The sequence below is a fragment of the Melozone crissalis genome, unplaced genomic scaffold, assembly GCF_028551555.1.
Source record: "Melozone crissalis strain CALT ecotype California unplaced genomic scaffold, PUWL_Pcris_2 ptg000014l_1, whole genome shotgun sequence".
Lineage (NCBI taxonomy): Eukaryota > Metazoa > Chordata > Aves > Passeriformes > Passerellidae > Melozone > Melozone crissalis.
The window spans coordinates 18,875,132-18,885,293 of NW_026535792.1; positions in this window are offsets into that span (position 1 = coordinate 18,875,132).

Sequence of the window (10,162 nt, forward strand, 5' to 3'; positions counted from 1 at the left end):
GGGTCCATGCCTGTGGTGGGGTAAGCACAGTCAGCTGCTCACCCAGCTGCTCTCTCCTGCTCCACCTTCTGTGAATGAGAAGCATAGAAAATAAGATGAGAATTCTTCCAGGACAAAACAAACCCTGGGACATGGCTTTGCAAATACTATTGTTGGCAAAGCAGACTCAGATTGGGGAAATTAATGTTTGGCCAACTGAAAAAGGTTCACATAGTGAGTAACAAGAAAAACCCAAACAAACATTAAACACAACATTTCCTTGCTCTTACCCAGGATCAGCTTGTCTGCTTCACTCAACATTCTAGTAACCAAAGCAGCATGGCATTCTGAATTGTCTCTCTGCTCTTCCTGACCCTTCTTTCTTTCCCCATGTGGATTCTCACTAGGGTCTCCCTGGTCCCACAGTGTCACTAGGGCTCTGAGTTCCACCAGGTTCCACAGCATCCCAGTGCTCCCCAGGCTTCTGTCAGGTTCCATAGCTTTCCCATGGTCTCCAAAGTTCCCTGAGTTTCTGTGGTGTCACAGTGCCACAGTGAGTTCTGTGAAGTTGCACAGCATCACAAGGGTCTCCTGCATCCCATGGGGTCACAGCACACCTTGAAAAAGCTTCACACAGGTGAACCTTCAAAGGTTTGTGGATTCTGTGCAGCCCTGCTGTGTCACAATGGTCCCTCCCTTCCCCAAGTCCCCCCAGTGTCCCAGTGGCCTCTTGGCTCCAGGAGAGGGTGTCTGGGATCAGCAGGGACAGCGTGCACACCGTGCCATGGGATCCCCTGCCCCCCAGCAGCTGGAGGAGAAGCAGCAGGGACAGTGTGCAGACAGTGCCATGGTCCCTTCTGTGCCCATGCCTGGCCCTGTGTCTGCCACAGCCGTGGTGTGGAACACCTGCTGCAGGTCCTTGGGTGTGCAGGTGACACTGATGCCATGGCTGCTCCTGGGGGGACTCCCTAGGGTGAGGCCAGCAGGGATTCATTACCCACATGCTGCAGTCCCTGTGCCAGTGACACTGAGCCCCTGACACTGCAAAGCCAGCCCTCTCTGGGAGACAGCCAGGGCCATGCCATCCCCGAGCTCTGCAAAGCCCAGCTTTGGCAGCCTCAAAGCTGGGCAGTGTGCCCCTCACATTTCTGTCTAGAACAGACCCAGAAATGACCCAGAATCAGAAATGTCTGATTTGTACATGTGAGAAGGAAGGTGCACAGTCCCAGCACGTTTGTGCACTTTAGAGGCTGCTAGGCAAGAGGGTAATTTCATAAAGCTTTTGTCCTGACACTTCCTTCTCTGACAGATACAGATGCTTCAATTAGGCAACAATGAGGGTGTTTGAAAGTGATTGCATTGTGAAAATCAGGTTTCACAGGGAAGAGGGAAGGTCAGCAAATGCTTTGTTTCCTGGCACATTTCTCAGTCTGAAATGCTTCACTTTAGTGATGGACCCTGCTGCCTTTAGAGAATGTGATGATGCTATATATATATATAGTTGAGAAGGCAAATGCAAATCACTGGTGTGTTTTGTTTAATTAGAGACTGCAAAGGGAAGATGAAGCTAGCACTGGATTTTTGTTTCCTTTGGGAATACCTGCTGGACATTTGGAAGGGGTTTGTGATGTGCAAGAGTGAGAGGGTAAGATGGTACATGGAGCTTGAGGGAAAGGACACATCTCTATGGAGCCAGATGCAGTTCAGTGGGTGTGAGTTACATGTTCAGCAGGTGATCACACAATCACACAAGAAAACACACTAAAAGAAAGATGCTGTGCTGGAATTGCCTTTTCTTGTGCAACCTATAAGCTGTGCACAGCTAAAGATGAAACAATTCCTCTTCTTTCACCGGTACATGCAGGATCCCACTCTGTCAGACACCAAGAGCCAGGATCCAAGGCAGAGCTCTTCCACAAACTGCTCCCACACAAATGGGGCAGGGCTACAAAAGTGCTTGGCTTTTTCCTCAGCGCTCATGGAAACAACCACACGATGGTGGTGTCGACTCACAAAAGAAGGAAATGCACAGAGCCCAGCTGGAAACCACCCCGAGCACAGAGCCAAGAAACAAACGTCTCTCAAATCATCCACATCAGGACAAAAAGGTTTCACTGATCTTCCACTTCAAAGTGCAAACCCTTCTCTGCACCACATTCAAAAGGCAACACAAACTCCTTTGCCCTAACAAATCTTTTCACTCTCACAGAGTGTGGCCACAAGCTTGAAAATATTTGTCAAAGCCAGAGCTCACAAAGAAGTTGGCTGAGAAAGCTCTTGCTGCCTACAGCTTCAGCTGCACCCATCAAACTTCCAGCACACACCCTGCTCTCAGCACATCCCTTCTCAGCTCTGGGTACCACCTTAAGCCTTCAGACTCAGAGTCAGGATCCAAATGGAGCAGCACCAGGGACTGCTCACACACTAAAACTACCAGGACAAAAAGCTCAGCAGTTTGGTGTTTCCATTCCCACTTGACAGCTCAACAGCTCTAACCCAGAGAGCTGCCTATTGGGAAAGGCCTTTACACTCAGTGAGAGTACCCAGTGTGTGCCTCAGAACCTGCTTGCTTTGCCAAAGAGAGGAACTACAAGCTCATCTCAAAAGAATTGGCATCCTCTTTTCCAAAATACAAAACACCTGGGGACTGACCCCACACAAAAGGTGACAGAACACCATCACTGGGCATTACTTGCCCAGGGCACGAGATCAGTGCACACCAAGCCTCAGGGCAGCTGCTTACCTTGTTTGAAAGATGTGTGCTAGGAGAATTTCAAGAAGGTCACCTCTGAGATGTGGATAGCTCATGCCAAATTGAATCTATCAGGAGATCACCTTCCAAAGATGGATACCAACTCCATCACTGTACAAACTGAAGCAAGTGCTTCCACATCAAATATGCCAGGACAGAAAGTGGTTACCTCCCTTGACCTCCACTAGGCAGCTTCTTATCTGCATCTTCACAGTGGAGATATGTGTTTTTCCTTCCCCTGAAAACACATGGCCATTCTCATTCAGGAACTAACCAAGCAAAGGTTGCACAACACTTCCAGTAATGCAAGGCCCAACTTTGTTCCTACACAGAAGGGGCCAGTGCACAGTTGAAGCCAGGGAGGGGTCCTGGAAAAAGGGATGATGATCCTGAGATATCTCAAAGAATCCCTTGGGAAATTGTTGAGGTATTTTGGCAGAGGTAATGAAGGGCAATCCATGCCCAGGAGGTTGGGCATTACTGGATTTGTGGCCAACATGCTCATCACAGGTTACCTCCAACCTGGTTGTGTAGGGTATATTGGACTGTTGTTCTTTCTGCTGTCACAGCTTCAGGGAAATCAGTCAGGAATCAGGATATGTGATGATCTAATTAGAGAAAAGCAGTCAATTGATGCAGCCCTGGGTGGAAGGAGCACCCAGAAGTGGGGAAAAGGTGAATGGCCACATGAGTAAATTATACAACACCATGGAGCAGCCACATGGAATCCTAATGAATTATTATCAGGTGCCAGAGAACACATTTATAATTTAAATCAGATCATTAGGTTACAAGCTGTCCTTGAAATAATTACCAACCAGTCGGCTACAGCCTTGACCGTTTTGCTGACCAATCCACTCAGATGAGGAATGCAATATTTCAATGGCAGTAGGTTATCTATTAGCAGAAGGAGGGGAAGTGTGTGGCAAATTAAATGACTCAAAGTGCCATTTGCAAATAGATGACCATGGAAAAGTGGTAAAACAAACAGCAAAGGGAATAAGAAAGTTAGCTCATGTACCATCCAAACATGGAAAGGATGGAAATGGGACATGTTTTCATGGTGGGTTAAAGGAATGCTTTTTTTTCCTCTTATGTGCTGTAGCAACTCTCATCTTTTACCATGCATGATCCCTTGCTTAGTGCAATTTATTCAGTATGTGATCAGAGGGATGCAGGCAGTAGCCATGCCTACAGATCCAGAAATGGCTACAAAAGGACAGAAAATGATGTCACTGCAAATAATTGCAAAACCAAAAAGGCCCCAGGAACAGCAAGTGAAGTCAGTGATGAATAAGGTTTGTAAAGACAATTATTGAGGAAAATTAGAAGAGGAGGGATTGAAAGGAATGAGAAGGACAAACAAACTGGGGGCCTGATGGCAGATAAGGCCTGATACAGAGAGGTGAAAGAAGCAATGGGGGAATCATAAATTCCATAGCAATTCCACTCATTGACACACACTGTTACTCACTTAAGACTGTGCAAAATCTCTGGGTTTAGAGAAAAAGAACAGAGACACAAGGAAGAAGAAAAATGGGGTTTGGAGGGGGTTATACATTAAAAGTGGGTTTTAAGTATTAGGCTTTTTGGGGAGTCTGTACCTCTCAAGTACCTCAGCCAGTGGGGAAAGAGGGAAGGATAATGTGGCCAGGAAATCAGGACTAAAAGGAGGCTGTGTCCTGTAAAAATTATGAAAGACCCCATGGGGAATGCCCCATGACCTCTTTACATCACTGATTCACATTAGCTGCAGATACTTAAAGACTCTCAAACAATTCTACATTTAAAATGTGTGTTTTTGTCAAGTCTGGACTCATTGTTTGATCAGTAAAACATGTAATAGAATGTAAAACTGAAAGTTGATGACAATTTAAAAGTTCAGAACTTCAAAATTTGGTACATTTTCATGAATACATTAGTTTGATTAACTCAAAACATCTACATTGCATAGTCTCAGGAAAAAAAAACCAAAACAATAGTTAAAAAAAAAAACTTCAGAAGACCAGTAGTTTTATTTTGAAAACACAATCAACAACTGTTACTAAAAATAATGTCAGATAGTTTCTGATTCAAGAGAAGTGAAATGGCACCATCTAGTGACTCACACATGAGAAAACCAGAAAAGCTGTCACTTCTTTTACTTCCTCTCAACACCATGCAGTCAAGTTTGGCAACATTACCAGAAGTAAATGTAAAAATAAGCATGAATGCCAGAACACCCTCTATGGAACAAGGAATTGAAAGTCAAGTGTTGTACTCAAGGATTACTTTTCTACCAAACTAGGTACCTGTGGTCTTTAGTATGTAGAAACATTTTGGAAGCACATACAAAACAAATTTAATAGTTACATACTATTGACCCAAGTATCTTCCCAGGAACAACAAATGTTTTTTTAAGCAATGACAACAATAGCTTATTAAAAAGGCTTCTATCAGTTAGTAACAAACACAGCTGTCAAAACTTATGAATAAAAATTGGATGCATCTCATTTTTCACTGATAAATTCAAATAGCAGCCCTTTCTCTTCAATTGATAATCACAGCTCATATTTGCACAGGCACCCATGATCCTGTGCATTTATGTTCACTTTTCCAGCAGATTGCCTAAAGGATGCCAGCACAGAACACTTCTAAGCTACTTTACTCAACTTACCTGCTTCTGTACAGATTGCATAGGTCTTATAAATTATCCCAGGAATTCATCCACTAGAAAATTATAGACAAAAGCAAAATATTTATTAGGTTTTATATTATTATTCCTCTGATTTTGTTGAAGGAGTATATTGAACAAAACCTTAGTAACCTTTTTCTCAAGCCGCGGTCATGTGCCCTCTGCAGGACTGTCGAGGAGGGCTTTTCCTATCGGAATTGCTACACAAAAACTGAAAGAGCGAAAGAGGTGGCGCAGACAATTTTCACCGGTTTCCTCTTTTGTTCTTTGCTTTCCATGCGTATTTAATAAATAACAAGGAACAGCTCTCCAGCAAACCACACCACTCTAAATTCTTAGGGTGTCTTACCCTAAGAAAGCGGCGCACGTTGAAATGGTAGCCTCAGAGATAAATAAAATATAAACTTCGTTTTAAATTCTCTTGCTTTCCAAAAGGTGGCCCTCCCTATGAGAGAAAGTTCAAGGGTTAAGGAATAGAGTTACGTTTTTAAATGACGATTCCTAAGTTCTCTATTATCGCGGAGGAGAGGCCGGGGCGGGCGGGAGGCGCCTTCGCCATCTCGGAGCCGCCCCCGTCCCCATCCCCATCCCCGAGTCCGTGCGGCCCCCGGGCCCTCTGCTCCGACCGAGGCCGCTGCTCCCTCCCGCCCTGCCTGCCCCGGGGGCCGCCGGCACCGACCGCAGCCCCGCCCGCCCCACGGTGCCAGGGGGCGCGGGCGGCCCGGGGGCCGCGCTGGCTCCCTCAGCGAGGCGGGAAGGGGCCTCACCGCCGGTCCCCTCAGGGGATGGGCACGGGGGTCTCACCGCCGGTCTCCTCACGGAATGGGCACGGGAACCTCACCACCGGTCCCCTCAGGGCACGGGAGCGTCACCACCGGTCCCCTCACGGGATGGGCACTGGGGTCTCACCGCTGAGACACGGCAGGGCGGCCTCACCGCCGATCTCCTCACCGGGATGGGCACAGAGGCCTCACCGCCCGCCCGCTCAGGGGATGGGCAGGGCGGCCTCACCGCCAGTCCCCTCACGGGATGGGCACGGGGGTCTCACCGCTGAGACACGGCAGGGCGGCCTCGCCGCCGGTCTCCTCACAGGGATGGGCACGGGGACCTCACCGCCCGTCTCCTCAAGGGATGGGCACGGGGGACTCACCGCCTGTCTCCTCAGTGGATGGGCACGGGGGACTCACCACCTGTCTCCTCAAGGGATGGGCACGGCGGTCTCACCGCTGAGACACGGCAGGGCGGCCTCACGCTGATCCCCTTACCGGGACACGGCAGGGGGGGCTCACCGCCGGTCCCCTCAGCGAGACAGGCAGCGAGGCCTCGCCGCGGGTGCCCTCAGCGATGCGGGCCCGGGTCTCACCGCTGATCCCCTCAGCGAGGCGGGCCCGGGTCTCACCGCTGATCCCCTCAGCGAGGCGGGCCGGGGTCTCGCCGCTCCTAGACGGGAGCCAAGGAAGGGGAAGAGCTCCGACCCGGCCTCGTGCAGCGCTGGGCTTGTCCCTGCCCTCCCTTGAAGCAAACAAAGGCCGGGTAATACGGCCCTGTCAGCCCAAACAGCAGAACTCAATTAATTAATCAAAACCTGGCTTTAAAGGCCAGTCCCTCCTCACAGCTGGCACAAGGAGCTGCTCAGCCATTTCCTAATTTCATGTACATCTACCAGCGCTGTTCTGGAAAATGACATGTAAACAGTACATAAGACACATGTGGTTGCCTTTTGCCTGTGTTTTATTGGTTCAGTGCACAAGTGTAAGGGTTACAAAGTCACTGCAGTTTGGGTGAGGAAGCTCAGAAGAAGCATTCGGCAGGATTAAGACAGGGACAGGAGTTGTTCAGCCTTGTTGAAGAAATTCTGTCCTTCATCTACAATACAGACCAGAGCTAGTTAGTTCCTATGTTGCCTGGAGGGAAAAAAAAAAAAAAAAAGAGAAAAAATAAGTAAAAGTAGCAGTACGGATTTGCAAACACCATAGAAATAAATTAAACATTTGCCTTTTCTTAAAAAAAAAAGTTCTATAATTTGCACTCCACTTGCAGTGAGTTGGGTGAGTGAGTCTGCACTTTCCCACTGCATACAGAAACGAGCCTGTGGGTGAGGCAGCACTGACAGAGAGGATGCAGCAGAGAAGGGCATCAGCCCTGGGCCCTGCCAGCCCTGTCCCAAAGGAAGTGTCTCAGGAGCATCATCATCCCCTCGTGCTGTTCCACAAAAGTGTCACACCACGGCAGAAAGGTCAGGGAGCACAATGGCAGCATTTCCCTGAGGAACCAAAACCTGTGCGGAAGCACGTCCAGGGATGTGAGAGCCAGTGCCAACAGCAGGCCCTGGCACACAGAGCTGTGTGTCACCCACCCCTCTGGATGGGTGGCAGAGGCAGGAAAGGTCCCAGCTGCAGTGAGGCACCTCAGCCACCTGCTCAAGGAAGATATTTAGGATTAACTAAGGTGAAATTCTCAAGACTTAGTGGATGTTCACGGAGTTCTTGGTCACTCTGGAGGCAGTACAGTGTATTCAGTAGTGCAGTTTCAGTTACACACACCTTCCATAATCCTTTAAACCTGTTAATTCCTCAGATGGGGAAAATGCTCATACCCTGCTCATAACTTACAACTTTATTTCCCAAACTGAACTAACAGTAAGTACCAGCTATGTGCACAGAACTCGTGCAGCTTTTCTTCACACCAGCAGCTTCTGGCTGATGTGCTTTGCTGAAGCCAGTAAAAAATTTTTGAAGCAACTACAACACATACAAGAGCACAACTTTTCAGTATGTTTGGCATTCCATGCCATGCCCTGCCCTTTCTTTAAATCTCCAGATGGTGAGATAAAAGCTTCATTTATGTACCTCATCTCTTGAAGATTAGAATCTTTCTAAAGAAAAATTATTATGAAATCTTTTTATACTGATTACTTTGGTATAGTTCAAGAATTCTTAAGAGACACTGGTCAACCAAGTTGGAAAAAGAATAATTTATGAAGAAGGCAATTTACCACATTATAAAAAGTGGATCCATTCTACATGTATGATCTACAAGTGGGCAGTATTTGTATCATAATTGCTAGTCTGCAACTAAAAATAGCTCCAGACAGAAGCTGTAATAAATCACCATTTTATGTAGTGTAGGTATGTCTGCTATTTCCTTTTAGCAAATGCAGAATGCAAATATACTTAAAGTGTCACTGACCACTGTGAGGACTTAAGGACTGCTGAGCATCTAAACCCAATTCAGATCTAGGGGATATGTAAGATAATGTTTAAACACACAGAAAACACGTTTCAGAAATTTTCTGTCATCCCTGAGTTTCCCACTTACTTTTTAGGATGTCTCAAATATTAACTTGCTTTTGCCTTGGGTAGATAAAAACCTTTCTTTCCTTAGGTTTGCTAATTTTTGTACCACTTGTAAACTACTGCCAAATCTAATTTGGAAGGCAGAAACTATTGCTAATATAACAGCTAACAAGAATTTGCCAAATCCCTCAATTTGGGATTTGTTCCTCAGTTGAAGGACACTGGACAAACAATATTTGCTATATTGATGCAATGTTTGTGCTCCAGGTTATTTCAGTCATACCTTTCAAATAATGCTGATTTAAAACAATAACCAAAAAAAGGAGAATGTTAACAGTTTAAGTCAGTAGATAATTCTTAATCAAATTGGAAATTGTGTCTCATGTCACCTTTACAGGCATTGCTTAGAAGTCACTTTAAAAGGGCATTTCATGACACTAAATGTCTGGAAAAATGGTTTCCTAGGAAACTGAAGGTCATCAAACGAATATACTCAGATTTAAGCAATCACTACAGAAATAAAGGATTTTTCTAGACAGCTCTAAAGAACAGTGAAGTTCAGGAACAACAAAGACAGGCAAAAACCCTTGTGGTTCACCACTAGTTAAACTAAACTTTACAGATACAACCCAGCAGGACACCTTTCCACAAACTGTATCAAAAATAGAGTAGAAATGCCAACTGTATAAAAACTACATGGAATATTTCATACAAAATACTCTAAAATACTTTTCATTATGTAACTTTTATTTGAGACACACATTGTAAAAAAGTTCACATGAAATAATAAAACTATTGGACTATGAAGGTTTTCTTAGGAGCTGGGTTTGGTTTTTTTATCTATATACATCAATACACATTTAATGATTAGGTTTACAAGTTAACCACATGACAAGTTCACTTTTATCTGCAGGAGCTTTTCACATTACACCTTTATACCAGAGGTAAAATGTGCTTAAACACACACAGCAGAACACTTCTATTTCAAAATTAAGCATTTTCTCAAGGACTATACTTTTTATTCTGAATTTAGTAGCTATATAGCATTAAAATAATGGTAATTGAAGTTTTATTTGCAAAAATGTTCGTAAGGCCATAGGAATGCACTGAAATAGTTATATTCAGCAGAAACAAGAAAAATCAATGTAAATCCTGCTTTTTTGGAAGAAAGAAATACAAGTTTTATTTGTAAGAGTGAGAATGGTATAAGCAGTTCAATGAACAGAGGAGAAAAAAGACCTATTATTACCTACAGACCAATCCTTAGCAAGTTTAACATTGCAAAAATTCTGTTACATTAACAGGTAACCCAACAACAGATGCATTTTCACAAATAACACATTTATGCATTTTACATATTATTGATGGACTTTCAAATCATTATGCTTTCACAATATTTTAATGTGATATGTACATTCAAGACTTCTTTATTCACTTGTGAAAATGATCCACGTAATTCTC